The following is a 19,846-nucleotide window of genomic DNA, read 5'->3' as shown; positions in this document are numbered from 1 at the left end:
TCTTTCAGTCTATTGGTTATTTCTCCAAATAACTTTGTTTGTGGGGAAAATGAAGCTAACCCTTGGATGTGCTCAGGGTTCTGTTCTGAATCTCAGTGGGATGGACATCTTTGTTCTGTCTCTGCTTGAAAAGCTAAATTATCAACTAGCACAGCTATTGGCTGGGAATCATTCTGTTCTTCTGTATCAGGGTCAGTTGTCTGTCTCCTCCTCCATTAGGGTAAGTGATAGGGGACTGGGGATGAAAGCTCAAGGAGGATTATTTTCAAATAGATCAGAAGAGAAGGTATATATGAATTGAATCAAAATATGTGTGAACCTTGCAGCATCTGACTGTCAGGATGGAAAGAGGCATTGGTGGAGCTGTGAAAGTTAGGAAATACACTCTTTCTTCATCTCAACTACTTAAAATCCCTTGTGTCCTTCAAAGTTTAGCTCAAGTTCAACATTTTTCATGGGGCCTTTCATGATTTCTCCAGTTTCTAGTGCCTTCTTTACCTAAACTACCTTGTAATTTGTAGGTTTGGAGTCAGTAAGACCTGAATTCAAATCCTACCTCAGACAAATAATCATGCGACCTTGTACAAGTCCCTTAACCTTTCTTAGCCTCATTTTCCTCATCTGTAAAAATGAGGGGATGGACTTGATGGACTATATAGTCCCTTTGAGGTTTAAATGTATGGTATTAGTCTGGATTCTTTTATACATATAGTGATATGTGTGTATCTTGTCTCCCCTCATAGAACATAAATTCCTTGAAGACAGAACAAGTTTCATTCCATCTTTATATCCTGAGTGCCTGGCACAATCCTTGATACTTTGCAGGTGATTTTAAAAAAAGGCTTATTATTTGATTGACTGCTTCTTCATAATTAGAGGTTTTCAAGCATAGATGAAGGGAGGGCCACTTACTAGGGATACTGTAAAGGTGACTCTTGTTCAGGTTGTAACTGGTTAGCCTAGGTGTCTTCAAGGATCCTTTGAATTCTAAGAACAGGATTCAGTGACTATGAACCTCATTCTTCCTCCTTTGTTGTCCTCCAACTGGATGTACCACTTCCAGTTTACTTTCCTAATTTCTTTTCTTTTTCATTTTTGAAGTCTTATGGAAGTGCTCAGTTGCAGAGCTTTGGGACCTCTGGCATTTAGGTTAGGGCAGGAGAGTCAAAGTTTTTTGTTAGTGAGTCAGTGGTCAGAAATCATTACATACAGGACATATATATATGTATACACACACACATACATACATACATACATATATATATGTATATATATATATATGTATGTATACATAATTATAATAACGTTAAAGCAGAACCTTTTAGCTAGAGGGAAAAAAACAAACAACAACCAAACATACAGGCTGGGTCAAGAGAAAAATGTTGAATTTAGAGTCAGGAAGCTTTGTTTTGAATCTTGGCTCTGATGTACTGTGATATGGATAAGTCACAACACCTCCGGGCTACAGTTCCCTTCTCTGTACAAAGAGGGAGTGACTCTATGACCTCTATATTCCCTTACATATATAGATGTGTTTTCATCTTCATTTGTACAGAAGTACACTACAAAAGACCCAGTGCTAGTCATCCATGTAGACAGAAATTTCAGGTGGATTGGCCTAATTATAATGTGTCCTAGCTAATTAAGTAAAATGTATGTTTACTATTAGTATCATATAGGTTGCATCAGGCGAGTCTCATGGGGCTGTGGCCTGACTGCTCATTGGAAACTAAAGGGTTATGAGCTTTTTCCATACCCCTGGTCCAAGTTAATGAGAACCATATTGTGGAAATAGTTACATGCTTTTTTCAGGTAAGTCCCTACCTTCATTCTTGTACTCTTGCATCTGGAAGAGAGTCCCTTTGATCCACATTAAGCTAATTGTGCTCCTTTCTTCAGAATACTACCTATTTTCAAGAAACTCTCATTGACTGAGGACTTACCATGATGCTTACAACCTCACTCTGAATCTTCTTAACCTTAATGTGTAGAACTTGGGACACCTATGGACATAAAAATATAGGTTTCTGATTTGGAAAGGCTTTTGATGATCAGCTGATCTAATACCATCATTTCACTGATAAGGAAACTAAGCTGCTAAGAAAGAAAGAAAGTGAGAGGGAGGTAGGGAGGGAAGGAAGAGAGAAACAGAAAGATGGAAAGACAGAGAAACAGACATAGAGAGAGACAAAGACAAAGATAGACAGAAAGAGATACAGACGGGGGAGGTGAAGGGGGGAGAACAGAGCAACAAAGTTCATTAAGTGCTTATTAAGTGCCAGGTATTGAGCTCAATTTTGGGAATACAAATATAAGCCAAAATAAAGACAACTGTGGCCCTCAAGGAGCTTACATTCTGATTGGGAGGAAGACACATAAAAGGAAGGTGAAAAGTAGAATGGGGGAGTGAGGAAGGTAGAGAATTAGGCTACAGAATCATGGGTTGAGCCAGTTTTTTAGTGAACATGGCTTATGTGCCCATTTCCTTAAATAGAGGTCTTAGAGGGGACCTCACCAATCAGAGAAGTCTGTCAGTTTGGAGGCCTTGAAGGAATGAGAAGATCACTGAAGTGGAAAAGCAAATATAGTCTGGGAGTCATGGGCTGAGCTGGATTTGAACTGATTTATGTCATTCTTATCTCCCTAGTTGGATCATAAATTCCTTAAAGGTAGGAATTCTACTTAGAATCATGTAATCTTCATTTGACACCTTGATTTTACTCATGAAGAGTAAAGAAATGGAGCTCCAGAAAGGGAAGTCACCTTTTCAAGGTCACACAGCCAGGAAAAGACAGAGGTAATATTTGGACCCCAGATTTCTGATTCCAAGTCCAGTCCCAGTTCACTACACTACACTTCTTTCATAATCTCCACAGATCGAAGTACAAATACATGCTTGTAGAAGAACATTTTTGTATGAAAAAAATGGATTTGTTCTCCCTTGCTTTGGTCATCTTAATCATCACTAACTCTTATTATTTATTTGCTGAAATAGACAAACGAAACAGACAAAAGTATAAAGCACCTTTTTTGGTGCCCTTTCATTTCAAAGATTCTGTTACTAATGTTAATAATTCTGTTACTAATATGGTGACCATATACTGTGTGCTTGTTGTGTAAGGCTACTTTAAAAATAGATAAGATAGGGGGCAGCTAGGTGGCGCAGTGGATAGAACAGTAGCCCTGGATTCAGGAGGACCTGAGTTCAAATCTGACCTCAGACACATAACACTTACTAGCTGTGTGACCCTGGGCAAATCACTTAACCCCACTGCCTAGGGGAAAAAAAAGAAAGTAGATAAAATAACTAAACCTTACTTTTGTATCCTGTTTTAGAATTTCCAAAGTATTTTACTACGTGTTATTTCATTTGATCCTCTCAATAATCCTGTGAGGTGAGCAGGACAAGTAGTGTTAGTTGCATTTTATAGATAAGAAAACTGATGCACTAACATATCTACTAAGTAGTGGAATCAGTCCTAGAACCCAGATCACTTGTTTCCCTGGCGTTATTCTCTTGCATCCCTCTTGCCCTTCTTAGTACTCGATGACCTTACCCAGACTACCTTTGCTTTATCTCATTATCTCAAACTACTGTCTCCTTCAGGCTGTTCTAATTCCTCTGAATAGTGCCTGCTCTGTCCCACCTCTGTAATTTTGATGACATTTTCCTGTTTGCCTGAAATGTCCTTCCTCCTTCCTCCTGCCAAATCCCATATGTCCTCAAAGGTCTAGTTCAAAGCTCTCTTTATCCGTGAAGCCTTCTTTGGACACTCTCTTCTTCCATTGATCTCTTACAGTCTTTTTTTTTTTTGCTTACTCATTTTGACTTTATCGTGAACTGTATTTCTAGTTTTTATTTCATGTGTTTATGGCTTTACTTTTCCAACTACTGTAGCTTGAAATCCCCTTGGAAATATATCTGTATCTATATTTATATCTGTAATATCTATAGAAGTACATATTTATCTACACACATATATACATATATACACACATACACACACACACACACATACCTACACACTCAACTAAAGACCTAAAGGCCATAGTTGCGGTGGGATTGAGGCTATTTTCAAAGCCCTGAAATGGAGAAACATCAACTTTTAAATTTTCCCATTAATGAACTATGTGATTGGACGAGCCACTTTAGCCCCTCTTAGTCTTATTTTCCTCATCTATAAAAGAGGTAAATATTATTTTTAATGCATCTTAAACAATATGTTATGAGAGCCTTATGAAATTATGTTTAAAAACACTTTTTAAAATTACAAAGTATTTTTTAAAATACAAACTTCTACTATGATAACCACTTTTTACACTCCTAGTATCTATTGTCCAGAAGCCCCAAATTCAGTGGTCCACCCTGGTCCCTGTCCTCTTTGGAATGCCTGAGCTCTGGACTTTTCCTTTTCTTCTCACTCATCTCCATCAAAATGTATCCATTACGTGTCCTCTAACTCCAGTGCCCTTCTGGAAGTATAGGGCTAACAAATCAATCAAACATTTATTAAGCACCTTCTATGTGCCAGGCACCAGTTACAAAAAGGAAAAAAATAATGTAGCCCTTTTCTTCTAGGCCGAGGGATTATTAACATTTTATTGTCTCATGGATCCCCTTTGGCAGTATGGTGAAGCCTATGGACCTCTTCTTTGTTGGATGGGCTGCTTTTCCATGGGATGCTGCTGCTGTGGGGCCAGACCACCTGAAGTGGGGCCATGGCCAGCCCCTCTATGACCTGGGCCCCTGGTGGACCCTGGGCTCCCACTGGGCCCTCATGTGGCTCTGGCCATTTCTGGCCCTCCAACTGCCTGGGGATGGGATCACTTTCCAGTCCTTAGGCTAAGGAGTTGAAGTGGAGAAGAGCATGGTGGGATAGAGCCCTGGAGGCAGGCAGTTCCAGGGCTGGTGGGCTAAGGAGTATTGAAGGCTACAGCCAGACATCCCTGCTGCATGAGATCTCTTGGTTTAGGATCAAATTCTCCAGCGCCCACACCCTTCCCCTACTTATCAAGTCCCTCCCACTTTCTCCCTACCTTGAACCTCAGGGATCAGAGTATCCCCCAGAGACACATCTTCACTGGCATCTCTCCCTCCCCCACCTCCTAGGCCATGACAAGGATGGCTCCAGTTGAGGGGCTGCTCCATTTTCCACTGCAATAAAGTCTTAATGAAATAAAAAAAAATAACTTTTTTAAGAACATAAAATAAATAGGATTACAAAGAAAACCAAGAATATTAAAATACAGTTATCAAAATTTAAAAAGAAAAACAATTTAGGGATCCCAAATGATGTACTTTTGCCCTAGGAATTCACAATATAAACTATCCAGAGCTATAGAATCTAGCAATAGACAGCACCTTAGCAATTATATAGTCCAGTGTTGTCAAATTCAAATTGAAATGGATTCTTGTCTGTGAATATTGACTTAGAAAACCCAAAGTTAACATTTTCATGTTGCATTTTTTAAAAATTTTGTTAAGCATTTCCCAATTATATTTTAATCTGCTTGAGCAAGCACCTGAGTGGCCCATGAATTTAACAGTTCTCATGTAGTTCAATCACATTGAACACAGATGAGGAATTTTTAAGACTTAACACAACAACAAATAACTAAAGAACAGAAACAAAAACTTATCTCATGATAGTCCCCTGAGGCAGGAGATATAATGATTATTATCACCATTTTACATATGAGAAACTGAGATACTAGGACTTGCCCAGTTACACAGTATTCCTCCAGCATTCTGTTGCTGTTGAGTCATATCTCATTCTTCATGACCCCTTTTGGGGTTTTCTTGGCAATGATAGTGGAGTGGTTTTGCCATTTCCCTGTCCAGCTTATTTTACAGATGGTGAAACTGAGGCTAACAGGGTTAAATGACTTGCCCAGGGTCACATAGCTACTAATTGTCTAAGGCTGGATTTGAAATTAGGAAGATAAGTCTTCCTAACTCGAGGCCTGGCACTCTATCTGGCATTTTAGTACATAAAAACTCTCACATAGACTAGTGTTAATCTAAAATGCATTTTTTTTATCTCTATGTAGGCCATGTGTTCTAAAAATCTTAGTGAACTTTTAAACTATTAAAACAAACATATGCACATATATGCATACATAATGCAAACATATATGTATATATATATACACATATGTATATATGTATGGAAATATGGAGAGAGAGAGCATACTCTGCAGATAGACAATGAGTTGAATCCAAAATTTTACACCAATAAGCTAGTAATTATTTTTAATGAACTAATTTTCTTATACTAAGATACTAACAACTTTTAATGGCTTAATGAATTATGCATATAGGGGATTTTTACATTTTAATTGAGAACTTCAATATTTTCATACATAAGAGCTTCTAATGTGAGAATTTCAGGAACCCTGATAGTCTGGGGTGAGAGATATTTTGGTTATAGACATAATGAGGTGTATTGGATAGAGTTTTAGACCTATAATGAAAAGACTTGGGTTTGAATCTGATATTTAACTAGAGGTAGTTAAATTGCATAGTAGATCTAGCACTAGACCTAAAGTCAGCAAAATCTGAGTTCAAATTTGACCTGAGACACTAGCTGCATTGCCTGGGGCAAATCGCTTAACCTCTCTTTGTCTCAGTTTCCTCAAGCTAAAATGGGAATGATAATAACACCTATATCATAAAGTTGTTATGAGGATCAAATGAATATTTGTAAATCACTTAGCATAGTGCCTGGCACATAGTGGATACTTAGTAAATGCTTGTTTATAATCAATTATGTTATAATCTCTTAATGCTTTAGTTTTCTCCTCTCTAAAGTAGGGGTTATGATACATTTATTATTATTTATTTATTTTTATTTTTTATGTATTCTATACATTTATTTATTGCTTCAGAGGATTGTTGTGAGGAAAGTATTTATAATATGTGTAAATATGACATTTTGATTTTCCACAGCCTTTTAAATCATATTTTTGGTTGCTTTCTACTCTACATAAACATAAGTCCAGAAAAGCTCAGACTAATGGCTATTCTGATGTCTTTGCTTATAAAGACACTTTCCTATCAGAACATTCTTTGTTTATCCCTCTAGTTTTTCTGTTACTCTGCACTAATCCACATAACTCGAATCTTTGTTTCTGAGTATATTAAAGGAGGATTTTCTACTCTTGCTGTTTGAAGCTGACATATTTTGTCACTTTACAGCAACCCCTTATGTTTTCTGATGTCACTCAGTGTTGCCACCCTTTCCCCCCAGTGGAGATGTACTTTGGTGACAATTTTTTCAGGTCCAATTTCAGGAAGCCCTGTCTTTTGACCTTGTGTTATGGGGATATGGTAGGCCTGCCCTGTGTTGGTAGTCTCACCTAACCCTGGGTGCTCCAGTTCTCCAAAGTGATGCATTAAATAGTCAGTACTTTTCGATAGCTTGCTCACCTTATACTGAAGCTGGACAGCTGGCCACAGCTGGAAGGTTTTAATTGGTAACAGCTTCTCTAGGTAACACTGAGCATCCCCAGTTTATTCCTGACTTCTGTTATGTTTTAAGTTGTATTTTCCTTGTAGAAGAGTGACATCCTCATGGTAGATTCTGTTCCTAGTTTCACCAGAGCATGTCAACCTTTCACTAGAGGACAGGCCTTCCAGAGCCTACTCAGCTGCAATGCTCAATTAATTCTCCATTTTTTTTCCTTTTCCTTTTCCCTTGAACACACTGTCAAACATGTCAAACATGGAACAGTTTTCTGATGTGGACGCCAGCTCATTAGGCCCTAGCCGAGATCATTAAATTTTGTTTCTTTAAGGCCAATGGAGAGGATGGATTTGTTCTTCCTTTGATTGAGAAGAACTCAGATTTCCCCCTTACTGTGAGATGGATGGTTGGCAATAAACCCATGATATCACTAAATCCAGGGTGGGTGACTTGTAAAATCTCAAATATAAATATACCTGTGCCTAGATGTTCCCTAGGGACTACAAAGTGCAAAGACAGTTTGCAATTAACCCATAATTCTAGAGTTCCTTTTAACCACTGGCCATATTATTCCTTTAATAGATTTGAGAATACCAACTCTCTAGAATCACTGTTTCAAGGAAAACCCAGAAAACAGACAAGTGATTTTTGCTAAATGATACCTCATGGTAATAACTCATATTTATATATTGCTTTAGGTTTTACAGAGCCCTTTTCTTACCACATACCTCTAAGTTTGTCATTATAAGTTTTCTGTCTTAATTTTATAGATGAGGAAACAAGCTCAAAGAATTTAAGTGGCTTTTCAAGTGCCATACAGCTAAAATGATCAGAGCCCGAGTTCACATCTTGGTCTTCTGATGTATGAAGTTTGCTTTCCCCATTTATGTTTAAATCATGAACCAATTTTGTCCCCATCTTGTGAGTGTGAGACGTTGGTCTATACCTAGTTTCTGCCAAACCACTTCTAGTTATCCCAGCAATTTGTCAGACAGTGATTTCTTGTCAAAGCTTGGATCTTGGTGTTTATAAAGCACTAGCTTTCTACGGGTATTAAGTACTACATAATTGTACCTAATCTGTTTCACTGATTCATTAGTCTATTTTTTAGCTAGTAACAGATTGTTTTCATGATTACTACATTGTATTATAGCTTGAAATCTGGTCTTGCTAGGCTGCCTTCTTTCACATTTTTTTTCATTAATTTCCTTAATATTCTTGACGTTTTGTTCTTCCAGTGAATTTTGATATTATTTTTCTGGAGCTATTAAATAATATTTGGTAGTTTAATTGGTATGGCACTGAATAAGTAAATTAATTTAGAGAGAATTATAATATTTAATATGTTAACCTAGCCTATTCATGAGCATTTTATATTTCTCCAGTTGTTTAGATCTATCTTTATTTGTGTGAAAACTGTTTTGTGATTGTGTTCGTATAGTTCTGAGTTTGTCTTGGCAAGTAGACTCCCAAGTATTTTATATTGTCTGAAGATTTTTTTTTAATAGAATTTTTCTTTGTATCTCTTCCTGATAGATTTTGTTGGTAATATATAGAAATGCTGATAACTAATCTGGGTTTATTTTATATCCTACCACCTTGCTAAAGTTGTTTATTGTTTCAACTTGTTTTTTAATTGATTCACTAGGATTTTCTAAATATGCCATCATATCATCTGCAAAGAGTGAGTTTTATTTTCTTATTGCCCATTTTAATTATTTAAATTTATTTTTCTTCTCTTGTTGCTATAGCTAGCCATTCTAGTACAATATTGAATAATAGTACTGACAATGGACATCCTTATTTCACTCCTGATCTTATTGGGAAGGTGGAAAGCTTATGCTCATTATAGGTAATTCTTGCTGATGGTTTTAGATAAATATTACTTATCATTTTAAGATAAGCCCCATTTATTCCTATACTTTCTAGTGCTCTTAATGGCAATTGGTGTGTCTTTTGCCAAAAACTTTTTCTGCATCTATTGAAATAATCATATGATTTTTGTTGTTTTTGTTATTGCTATGGTCAGCTATGTAGATAGTTTTCCTAATATTGAACCAGCCCTGAATTACTAGTATAAATCCCATCTGGTCACAGAGTATGATGCTGGTGATATTTTGGTGTAATCTCCTTGCTAGTATCTTATTAAGAATTTTTGCTTCAATATTCATTAAGGAAATTGGTTGATAGTTTTCTTTCTCTGGTTTGGCCCTTCCTGGTTTAGGTATCAGCACCATACTTGTGTCCTAAAAGGAATTTGGTGGAACTCTTTTGCCTATTTTCCAAAATAGTTTATATTATATTGGAATTAATTATTCTTTAAATGTCTAGTAGAATTCACTTGGAAATCTGACTGTTACTGGGGATTTTTTCTTAGGGAGCTTATTTATGGCTTGTTCCATTTCCTTTTCTAAACTAGGGTTATTTAGGTATTTTATTTACTCTCCTGTTAATCCTGACAGCTTATATTTTTGCATATTTTTATATGTTCTCTTAGATTGCCAGTTTTATTACCATGTAATAGAGCAGAATAGTTCCTGATGATTGCCTTAATTTATTTTAATTAATTTGCTGTAATTTTATTTTAATTCATGTTGCTGAATTCACTGTTTTCATTTACCAGTCCTAACCTCTCTCCTAACCTCCAGACTTGACTCTCCAACTGCCTATTAGACACCTAAAATTGGAAGTCACATAGATATCTTAAACTAGGGGTGGGAAACCTGTGGCCTCGAGGCCACATGTGGGCTTCTAGGTCCTTAAGTGTGGCCTTTTGACTGAGTCCAAGTTTTACAGAACAAATCCTTTTATTAAGGGGATTTGTTCTGTGAAGTTTGGATTCAGTCAAAAGGCCTCACTGGAGGACTTAGAGGGCCACATGTAGCCTCAAGGTTCCTGGTTCCCTACCCCTAGTACTCTAATTCTTATTCTTATTGACTACTGAGTTTAAATTTAAGAAATACTTCCATTTATGATCTTGCTTTTGCCAAATTTGGAAACAACCTCTTCTTTGGAGTTTCCTTCTCCACTCGGTTAGGTTCTAGATTGGTTAGGATGCTCCTTTGCCTTAGATAGTTTCTTCCTAGAAACCTGTGCTTTTCAAGTATGATCATGAGAATGCTGAATTTATCCTTCCTTCTCTCTCCCCCGCCCCACCACCATGATTTCTCATAAGTGGTCTTATCAGTTAGGTATTTGTAGGCATGGTGTAATTTCAGGGGAAGTGGGAGCCTCCAGAGGATTGTATCAGGAAGTCTGCAGGAGGCTAGAGGGGAAAGTGTAGCAATAATGGCTACCAAAGTTTGAAGTAGCATTCCTGAATTGGGGGTTGAGTATGGGGCATGGATAGATATATGGACAAGGGGAGGTGGCATTTTGGCAGACTGGGGCCTCTCTAAAGACCATTGAAGGTAGGAAGTAGACCTAATAAGAATTAAACAGATAAATGTCAATTCCTGTACCAAAATTTTGTAAACTAGCTATACAAATTCAGGCAAGGTGCACAGACCAATCTATATCAATCAAGGAGATGTGAGCAATGTTTGCAACAAAGACATGGCAATTTAGAGTCAGCAACTTAACCAGTTTCTCCAGATCTCAACTGTTTCTCTTTTCTACAAGTTCAATTTGAGTCAGTAGTGTGATATGGAAACCAAAAAAAGCTAGAATGGTCTTAGATTCCATTAAGAGATGATTGATACCCAGAACAATAAGACTGATCATGTCTCTTCTGCCCAGGTCAAGTGAGATCTGCACATGGTTTGGGAAGGATAATGACAAGCTGGGATCATTAGATGAGAACAACCACTATGGTAAAAGGACAACAGATCATGACATACAAGGCCTATTTGAAAGACATTGAGATCTCTAGTCTGGATAAGTGAAGATGGCAGGGAGAGAGGAAATGGTACCTGACATTAAGTGTATGAAAGCTGTCATGTAGAAGAGAGATTAGACTTATTTTGCTTGGTCTAAAGAAGCCCAACAAGGTACCTATAGAGCCTGGATCTGCTATTATGGTACATTAAGGCACAACTGACCTCTATTCTAGTCACGCCTTTGGACCCAAGAATATTTTTTCCCACCTGCCTCTTCTAGGCATGGGGTCTGACTGATAGATCACTTGACTGTGGTCTATGAAAGGATGTGTGTGTGTGTGTGTATATGTGTGTGTGTGTGTGTGTGTGTGTGTGTGTATGTGCATAAATTTAGGGAGTAGAAGCTATAAGAATAGAGGCAAAAATGAAGTAAAAGATTTGTCTTACAGAGCAGTCAAAATAGCCAGCAGTCAACAAATGTTTTGAGGGGAACAGACAATAATTCAAATGGCAATGCAGAAAGTATTAGCAGGATGATGCAAGCAAAAGTTGCAGAATGACTTGAGTTAAATTAAGTTCCTGTGAAGCATACCGGGTGAATAATAAGCAAAAATGAAGAGAGCAGAGGCTGTGGAGGGCTTTGTGAGTTTGGAGACACTACACTTCATTCATTGTCCTCATTCTTCCACTTTCCAATTTGAACTGGTGAACTCAATACTGGTCACACCTACCCATTTAACCTGAAGAGCAATAGCTATTTGTGTAGCTAGTGAGAGATGCAGAGGTTTCCAGAGAATAGAACTAGAACCTATGGGTGGAATCAATTGGGAGATCTGGTTCACTAAATTGATAAGAGACCTTAAAGGAAGTCCTTAACATTTTAAAGCTCAGATACTTGGGATGCTGTGGAACAGATCCATGTTTCAGGGCAGAGCTTGAGCTAGATGATGTTTAAATTACTTTCTAGCATAAAGATTCTGGGATTCTATTTTTTAAGGGCTCTGTTGCCTCTACAATTCTCCACTTAAACTTCACTCATTTACCTTAAAGGGGCCTCACTTCTGATCTCACACTGCTCATCTTCTCCCAACCAACAGTCTCTTTGTCATTCACCTGCTGGAAGAGTAGGGGCTAGATGGAGTTAATAATCTCTCCAGGTCCCTTCCAGATAAAGGATTTTGTGATTCAACAGTGTTTTTAATTATGTATTCTTTTAGAGTATGCTACTGGGCCCTGGGACCAAATGGCATATGGAACAACTGGTTTTTATGGATAGAATAAATTAAAAAAGACAGATGAAGACATACATAATCCTTTTATTTCCCTCCCCTTCTTTAAAAAAAAATTGAGGTGGAATTAATTCCTTCTTATTCTTATGAAGAAGTTTTGAAGCTTTTGGCCTGGCCCCTCCTTTTACTTAGAAAATACATCATCCTAAATTGTCACTGGTTGTGAACTGACTTCTGTATCCTCTTCATGACTCACAGATAATGTCTGACCTCAAATAGTTGAGACACTTGTTTATAATTTCCCACATCAAAATGCCCCTTAAATCAATGACAGTTTGCTCTGTTATAGCAAATCATTATTAAGTTTTACCATCCATGTCCTAATGAATGTTTTACAACTGGCTCTTGGGGGAATGGGGAGGGAAATTACACAACACACACACACACACACACACACACACACAGACATATGTGTGTATACAACACTTTCAAGTTTAAACTGCGTTATTAACATTTTTGATCACTTTCTTAATCCTACACAAACTATAAAACAAAAACCAAATCTCAATTTGTAGCATTTGCTGATTTCTGAGGTGTAAATGCTCACACTGAAAATTTAATAATCAGCTCTTGAGGGCTGGCTTCAGCATGCCTTTGCCTAGCCTCTACCTTCTGTTGTCCCATATGACATCATGGCAGGGTGACCTACTTTGTAGGAGGCAAATAGGAGAAAATCAGACTCCCAGAGTCATGTACAATTGGCCATTCCTAGGTAGGTACATGGTACAGGACCATCTTTAGGCCAGATATGCTGTTAAGAGAATGGCCATAGAAGAAACATGATATAATGGAAAACAAACAAACAAAACAAAACAAACACAAAAGCACTGAGCTTATTGTGAGAATGCTGAACATTGAGGCAGGATATGAGTGCCTGTTCTGCCATTGACCTTGGACAAAGTGACTTCCCTCTGTTTCTCTCTTGTTTCCTCATTTGTCAAATGAAAGGATTTATCTAGATCATCTCTAATGTTTCTTCCAACTCTAATATTCTGTGTCTATAAAAATAATTAAAGCTTACATATTTGTATGTATATACACACATATCTTTAGAGTCACACATGCTTTTACATACAATACCTCCTTCAGTTCTCATGAAGTACTAATATTATTCTGCCAATCTAAAAGGTGAGATTAAGAAAGGTTAAGCAAATTGCTCAAGGTCACACAGTGAAGCATGCACAGGCCTGGCACATTGTAGGCACTAATTCTCTAAGTGAAAATACATATTTTAAGCACTACTGTGGAATCTGCTGGGTCCAGAAACCTAACATTACCTTTTCTATTCCCTGTCTGCTGTTCCTAGGGCCCAAGGCAAGGAAATTGTGTTCCTGCCTCCTAAGGTTGAATGTGGAACAGATTTCCACCCAGAAACCATGTAATGATCGTATTTATTTGAAATAGTACTATAAATATAATGCTTCAGGTACACTGTGGATAAAATGGGTTTTGTGTGTTAGCCTGGAAATGTAACCACAATTTATAATGTATTTTCTATGGCAAAATCAATGAGTTCCAAATAACATGCAGAAGAAATGTAAGGCATGTCCCACCCATGACAGCATCAACTCCTTTTTGACTACCAAGTTATACTGGTGACATATTGAGCTTAGATTTGACTAAAACCATAAGATCGTTCCTACCTAAACTGTTTTTTAATTATGCCTCCTCTATCCTGTACTTACAAAGTTTATTTGAATACAAGTGAAAAACTTTTAATAGGGATAACTCTATTAATTTTATTATGTGATTTTTGGACCTAATTTCTAGCCTGTGAATATTTTTTTTTGATCCTGACTCTGATGGCATCCACTGTTAGCTAGCCATCCCAGCTTCATGTTATGTGTAAATTTCAGAAGCATGATCTCTACACCTACCTTCATCCAGGTTGCTGATAAAAATATTAACATTACAGGGCCACAGACACATCCCTGAGACCTTGTATTAGAAACCTCCCTCTAAGCTGGCATTGAACCAATACAGACTCCTCTTTCCATCTGGTCATCCATCCTATTTGGAATCCACCTGACTCTACTATCACTTAACCTACATTTATCCATCTTTTCTGTAAGGATAACATGGGAGACTTTGTCAAATGCTTGCTGAAATCTAACTATTCTGCACGTACTATAGGTATAGTAGTTATATTTTTGAGTTTTGTTAAAATATTTTACTTTTACTTTAAAATAATGTTTTATAAATATTTTTATTTTTATGAGTATTTTTATATTGTAATGTCAATATTATTAAAATGTACAAATTTGGAGACTTGGAAATTGATAAAGAGTAAAATGAACAAAACTGGATATAATAGAAATACTGAAGCATTTGCCTCATCTTCCAGTCTACTTACCATGACAACAAAAAGAAAGATGTTAAGCTGACAAGGCGTTGTATATAGGTGAATAGATAGAACATTTATTAAGCACTGACTGTGTACCAGACATTATCCTATGTGTTGTGAATTCAAATATAAGCAAGCAAGACAGTCCCTGCCATCAAGTAGCTTATATTCTAGTTGGGGAAGACTACATATGGAGGAGTATGAGAAAGGGTGGAGGAAACCCATCTCAGATCATAATGAGGAGATATGAAAATTTAAGCTCATTATGAATAGAGATTGTTTCATTCTTTGTACTTGTATCCCCATGTCTACCATAGTGCCTGATACATAGTAGGTACTTTAATAAATACTTTTAAAATTGATTTGTATCCAGGAGGTGTTATGGAGGACTGGCCCCTGTAAGATAAAACAAAAGCTCACCTATCTGGGCCCAGGAGTAGAGTCCATGGCTCTGGGAAGAAGGAGGTGAGGATGCTGGCCAGAGAACAGATGACAGAGGGAGGAGATTATAAGGAAGTCTTAGTGGCATTTAGTGATCACTCCTTTTGTCTTTCCTTTTATTTGGTCACAAATCATTCCTTTTATGAAATGTTCTAGAACTTCACCAGGAATTGACATCAAAGTCACTGATTCTGTAGATGAAGCACAGTCTTCAGGACTGTGTCGCACCCAAGGACCTAGAAGGCCATAGGTTTCCCACCCCTGGTCTATTACTTTAATTCAAGATTTCCAATAACAATGGCAAAGCTAAAAGATTCAGACAGTGCCATTCTAATGAAACCTTTGATGTTCCAAGTTGTATTAAGTTAATTGGTCTGGGTGTCTCACCTGAGCTATTTCAGCAGAAGTGGCAGGTGACCACTAGAGTGCTTATTAGTGATGATGGGTCTGTGGAAGCCTTGTGGATCTCAGGAGATGAGTATGATGTTAATTCTGACCTTTGCAAGGACTTTTAACTGGAAAAGATTTTTTTTTTAGAGTTGACCTTAAAACCAAGGGAAATGGTTGATTTGTAAAGGTACAAGTGGGAAGGAATGAAGATGAGAGTGACTTACTGGGTTTTCTTGGGGAAGTGGGGGTGTGAAGCAGTGGAACTAGAGGAGGCTTGTGTCAACATAGGTCAAGAGTTCTCTATCCCTTAAAATAGCTATTCTTCATAAAACAGACCTCTTCTTTTTAACTTCAATGTCTTCAGATGAGTCACAATAATAATGATAATTATGGTAATAATACCCTGAATCTTTATATCACATGAAGGCTTTTAAGTAGTTATTCATGCATTATCTTATTTGATGCTCACAAAACTTCTGGGTTGAGCATTAGGCAAGGAAGGTGTTCTTTTTGCATTTTACAGAGTAGGGCCAAAGATAAAAGGCCTAAGGTCTTAGAGGTAGTTGCAGGCAGAACCCCAATTAGGTGGCAAACTTTCCTCCTCACAGAGCAGTATTCTTTCTAACACACCTCCCCCAATATATTCCTTTGGCCTCTGTACTTCATTTTTATGTTTTCAGCCACAATTTCCTCAGCTGGTTCACAAGAGAAGGTCATAATGTTTATATCCAGAAAGGGGAGGATTGCTTTACAGTCAATGCCCATAAAACTATTTGTCACAGGTGAATGGAATTTAGAGGGCAAGAGAATACAGCCAAGGAGGCCTGTAGGGAAGTGGGACAATGTGCTTAACTTGCATCTGGATTCTGAAATCCCCTAAGTAGGGAGACTGGGGCCAGTGACCAGGATATGCTGAGAGCCAACTCTTTTTCTTGCTGGATATCTATTCAGAGGTACGGCAACTTTGAAAATGAGATCACTACTTTTTTTTTTCTCAAATAAATAACACTCCAAACATAATACTGCAAATATAAAAATACCAACCCTAAATAAAACTAATATGTACTTTTCACCCACTTCTATTTCCTTAGTTTTGACTGTCTGACATGCTGCAGTCTGGTTTCTGCTTTCTTATCACCAACAATCTATTGAAACCTATCCCTAAGGTCACCAATAACTTTCTTCTTTCTCTTCACTTCCTCATATTTAAATGTCCCTTCTCTCTTCTTACCATCGTGACACTACTTCATTTTCTCATAATCTTCTCTAGAATAGTATGATAGTTCTTCAAGTAGTATTATAGTCATAGCCTGTCCCTGCTCTAATTCATTTTCTGCATTGAAGTGTGGATAACTTTCCAAAATCATTATTTTGTCATATTCTCTCCCTCCAAAATCTATGTGATTCTAACGTACCCAACCCAGGTAGTACCAATGCTTGGGCCTGCCATTCAGGGAGTTCCCATCAGGTGTCTCAGACATATTTTCATTTGTGTTGTTGCCACTGATCTGACTCAGAGCTCTGACCCTGCTTATATGCTCTCTCTTCCTACAAACTTCTGCCTGTTACTTTTTTTCAATTAAGGATTATAGAGATACCAATGTGTTGCTATCACTAAGTAGCAGGATCCTAAGGACCCTGAACAAATCCCCTCTTCCTCTTCTGTCCCCCATGTGCTTTGATCTCACATACACCTGCTGGGAGCTCCAAATTCAAAGAATGATTATGTCTCTCAACTAAACCAAATCACTCTTCTTAAGTGACTTCTCTTGACAGACACAAACCACTCAGATTTAGGCATCAAATCCCCCTTCACTCATTTCACTTCTGATATCACTTACATGCTACTGTGGTCTGTCTCCCTGCCATTCACAATACTGTTCTCTCTTTACCCCCAATTCTCCTGAATTCTTCTTCCCTCACATGCCCAGGAGCCAGTTTCTAACACCATGTCTTCTAACACAAGGAATGAGATTAACTTGACCAGGACATAATAATCTATGAAGACAACTGTATGCTGACCCTCACATACCTTTGGGCATACTGATGAACTTCCTTCAAAGTAGAGTCACACAGTTCCTTATGTAATGCCTGTAGGTCAGCTTGTAATTATTCTCCATTTGTGACATTGACAGTGGGTTACTGTATAGTACTGCCCCAAAGTCAGAGAACTTGGGTTCATAACCTACTGTTAAGTCTTATTACCATCTGTTCAACCTTGGGCAAATCACCTTTCATGGGCCTCAGTTTCCTCATTTGTCAAATGAGGTGTTCAGCCTAGGTGATCCCAGTAGTTCCTTTCCCTTGAGATTTATTATCCTATTACTTTGGGAGGCATGTTTTTTCTCCCTAAAGGAACCTAGAGGGCAGGAGGCATATTTTGCCTTACTGAGGTCAGGGACAATAAATACATATATTAAAAAATCCCTTTCCATACTTTCCTATCTATGATAATAATGCTAGTTAAGGGATTATTACAGTGTTTCAGTATAATGATGGGTACTAAATACAAACCTTGTTGAATGAAGATCACCTCCTCCCTTTTTATTAAATTTCATCCTCAAATAGTAACAACTTTCACAGAAACAAAGGATCCAGAAACAGAAGGAATCTGAGGGATTATTTCATTATACAATTCTTATTTTTCAGTAGAGGAAAATGAGGTTCAGAGAGATAAAGTTACTTACCCAAGGTTGCACATGTAGTTGACACCCCATCCATGAGTCAAACCCTGCTCTTCTGATCCTGAATTGAGGGTTTTTCCCCCTTAACTACATCACATTTCTATCTTTTTTATGTTTGACAATATCTAACTGCATCTTCACTTTATCATCATCATTATGATCACCAGGGTTAGGTCAAAGTACGTTCCTGAACACATTACATATATGTATTTATGTATGTGTGTGTGTGTATATATATATGTGTGTGTGTATATGTACATGTATATATGTGTATATGTACATGTATATATTACATATATATGTATGTGTGTATATGTGTATATGTATATGTGTTGAACATATCTATATCTATATCTCTCTATATATATCTATATCTATCCAGTGGTGTCAAATTCCAATAGAAACATGACCACTAAACCACACATAAGGATCCCTATGGGTGCCTTTGATTTACAAGACCAAATTTTAATTTTATCTATGGCTTATTATATTTTTTTTATTTTGTCGAATATTTCCCAAATACATTTTACTCTGGTTCAGGACATACTTGGAACTATTGCTGGTTGCATTGGCCCACAATGTTTGACATCTCTGCCTTACTAACTTTCAATGTAGATAGGTAGGATTTATATAATATTGTAACATTTGAAGAGTGCTTTGCAAATATTATCTTAACTGATGCTCACAATGACCTTGTAAAGTAGGCCCAATTATTATCCCCATTTCATAAATGAGGAAACTGAGGCACAGGGAAGTTATAGCCCTTGTCCAGGGTCACACAGCTAGTAAGTGTTTGAGGCAGAATTCAAACTTGGCCTTCCAGACTCCAAGTCTTGTGCTGTAACCACTACACAAACCAAATGCCTTGATACCACTTGCATTATTTTCTAAACTTTATGACAATACAGAAACTGAGGCCTAGGTGAATTAAATGTCTTGTCCCAAATCACACAGTCAGGGAAGCAGGATTCAGAATCCAGGAGTCCTGATGCATAACCTAGTAATACTTCAACCATGTAATGTAGTATTACTTAAAAAAAAAACACAGAAAAAAACCCCCCTGAATCTGGGTTCAAAAGACCTGAGTTCCAGCTTAGGCTCTGCTCTTTTCTGGCTGGGTGAACCTGAGCAAATCACCATATTTCGGTTCTGTCACCTTAGGTAGAGATAATGGTATTCACGCTATCTAACTCATGAGGTTGTTGTATACGAAGTCCTTCATAAAATGATACATTATGGCAGGGTGATTCAGTGGGAAGAACACTAGCACTCCAAGGATTGAGAACCTTGGTTCCATTCCAACCTTGGCACTGACACCCTTTGTGATATTAGGTAAGTAACCTAAACAACTGACAAGCATTTACTAAGTGTCTATTGTATGCCAGGTACTATGCTCGGTGGTAGCAATAGAAAG

At 37.5% G+C, this 19,846-nt stretch overlaps 1 long non-coding RNA gene across 2 annotated transcripts in view; it reads right to left on the bottom strand.

Annotated features, from left to right (window-relative positions):
- LOC144456683 (uncharacterized) overlaps positions 1–15,414 on the bottom strand; it is a 24,483-nt gene extending 9,069 nt beyond the window's left edge. The window contains exons 1-3 of one of the 2 annotated variants that reach the window (XR_013485703.1): positions 15,338–15,414; positions 5,038–5,167; positions 1,943–2,003 (exon numbers count right to left, since the gene is read on the bottom strand). This is a non-coding gene — a long non-coding RNA (uncharacterized LOC144456683). Of the gene's footprint in view, positions 1–1,942; positions 2,004–5,037; positions 5,168–15,337 lie in introns of those variants that run through there. The other variant, XR_013485702.1, reaches the window with a different exon arrangement.
- Between the last annotated feature and the right edge of the window lie 4,432 nt (positions 15,415–19,846).

This window comes from Phascolarctos cinereus, unplaced genomic scaffold (assembly GCF_003287225.1).
Source record: "Phascolarctos cinereus isolate Bilbo 61053 unplaced genomic scaffold, phaCin_HiC Scaffold_4;HRSCAF=312, whole genome shotgun sequence".
NCBI classification, from domain to species: domain Eukaryota; kingdom Metazoa; phylum Chordata; class Mammalia; order Diprotodontia; family Phascolarctidae; genus Phascolarctos; species Phascolarctos cinereus.
This window is presented reverse-complemented; position numbering and strand designations above follow the sequence as displayed.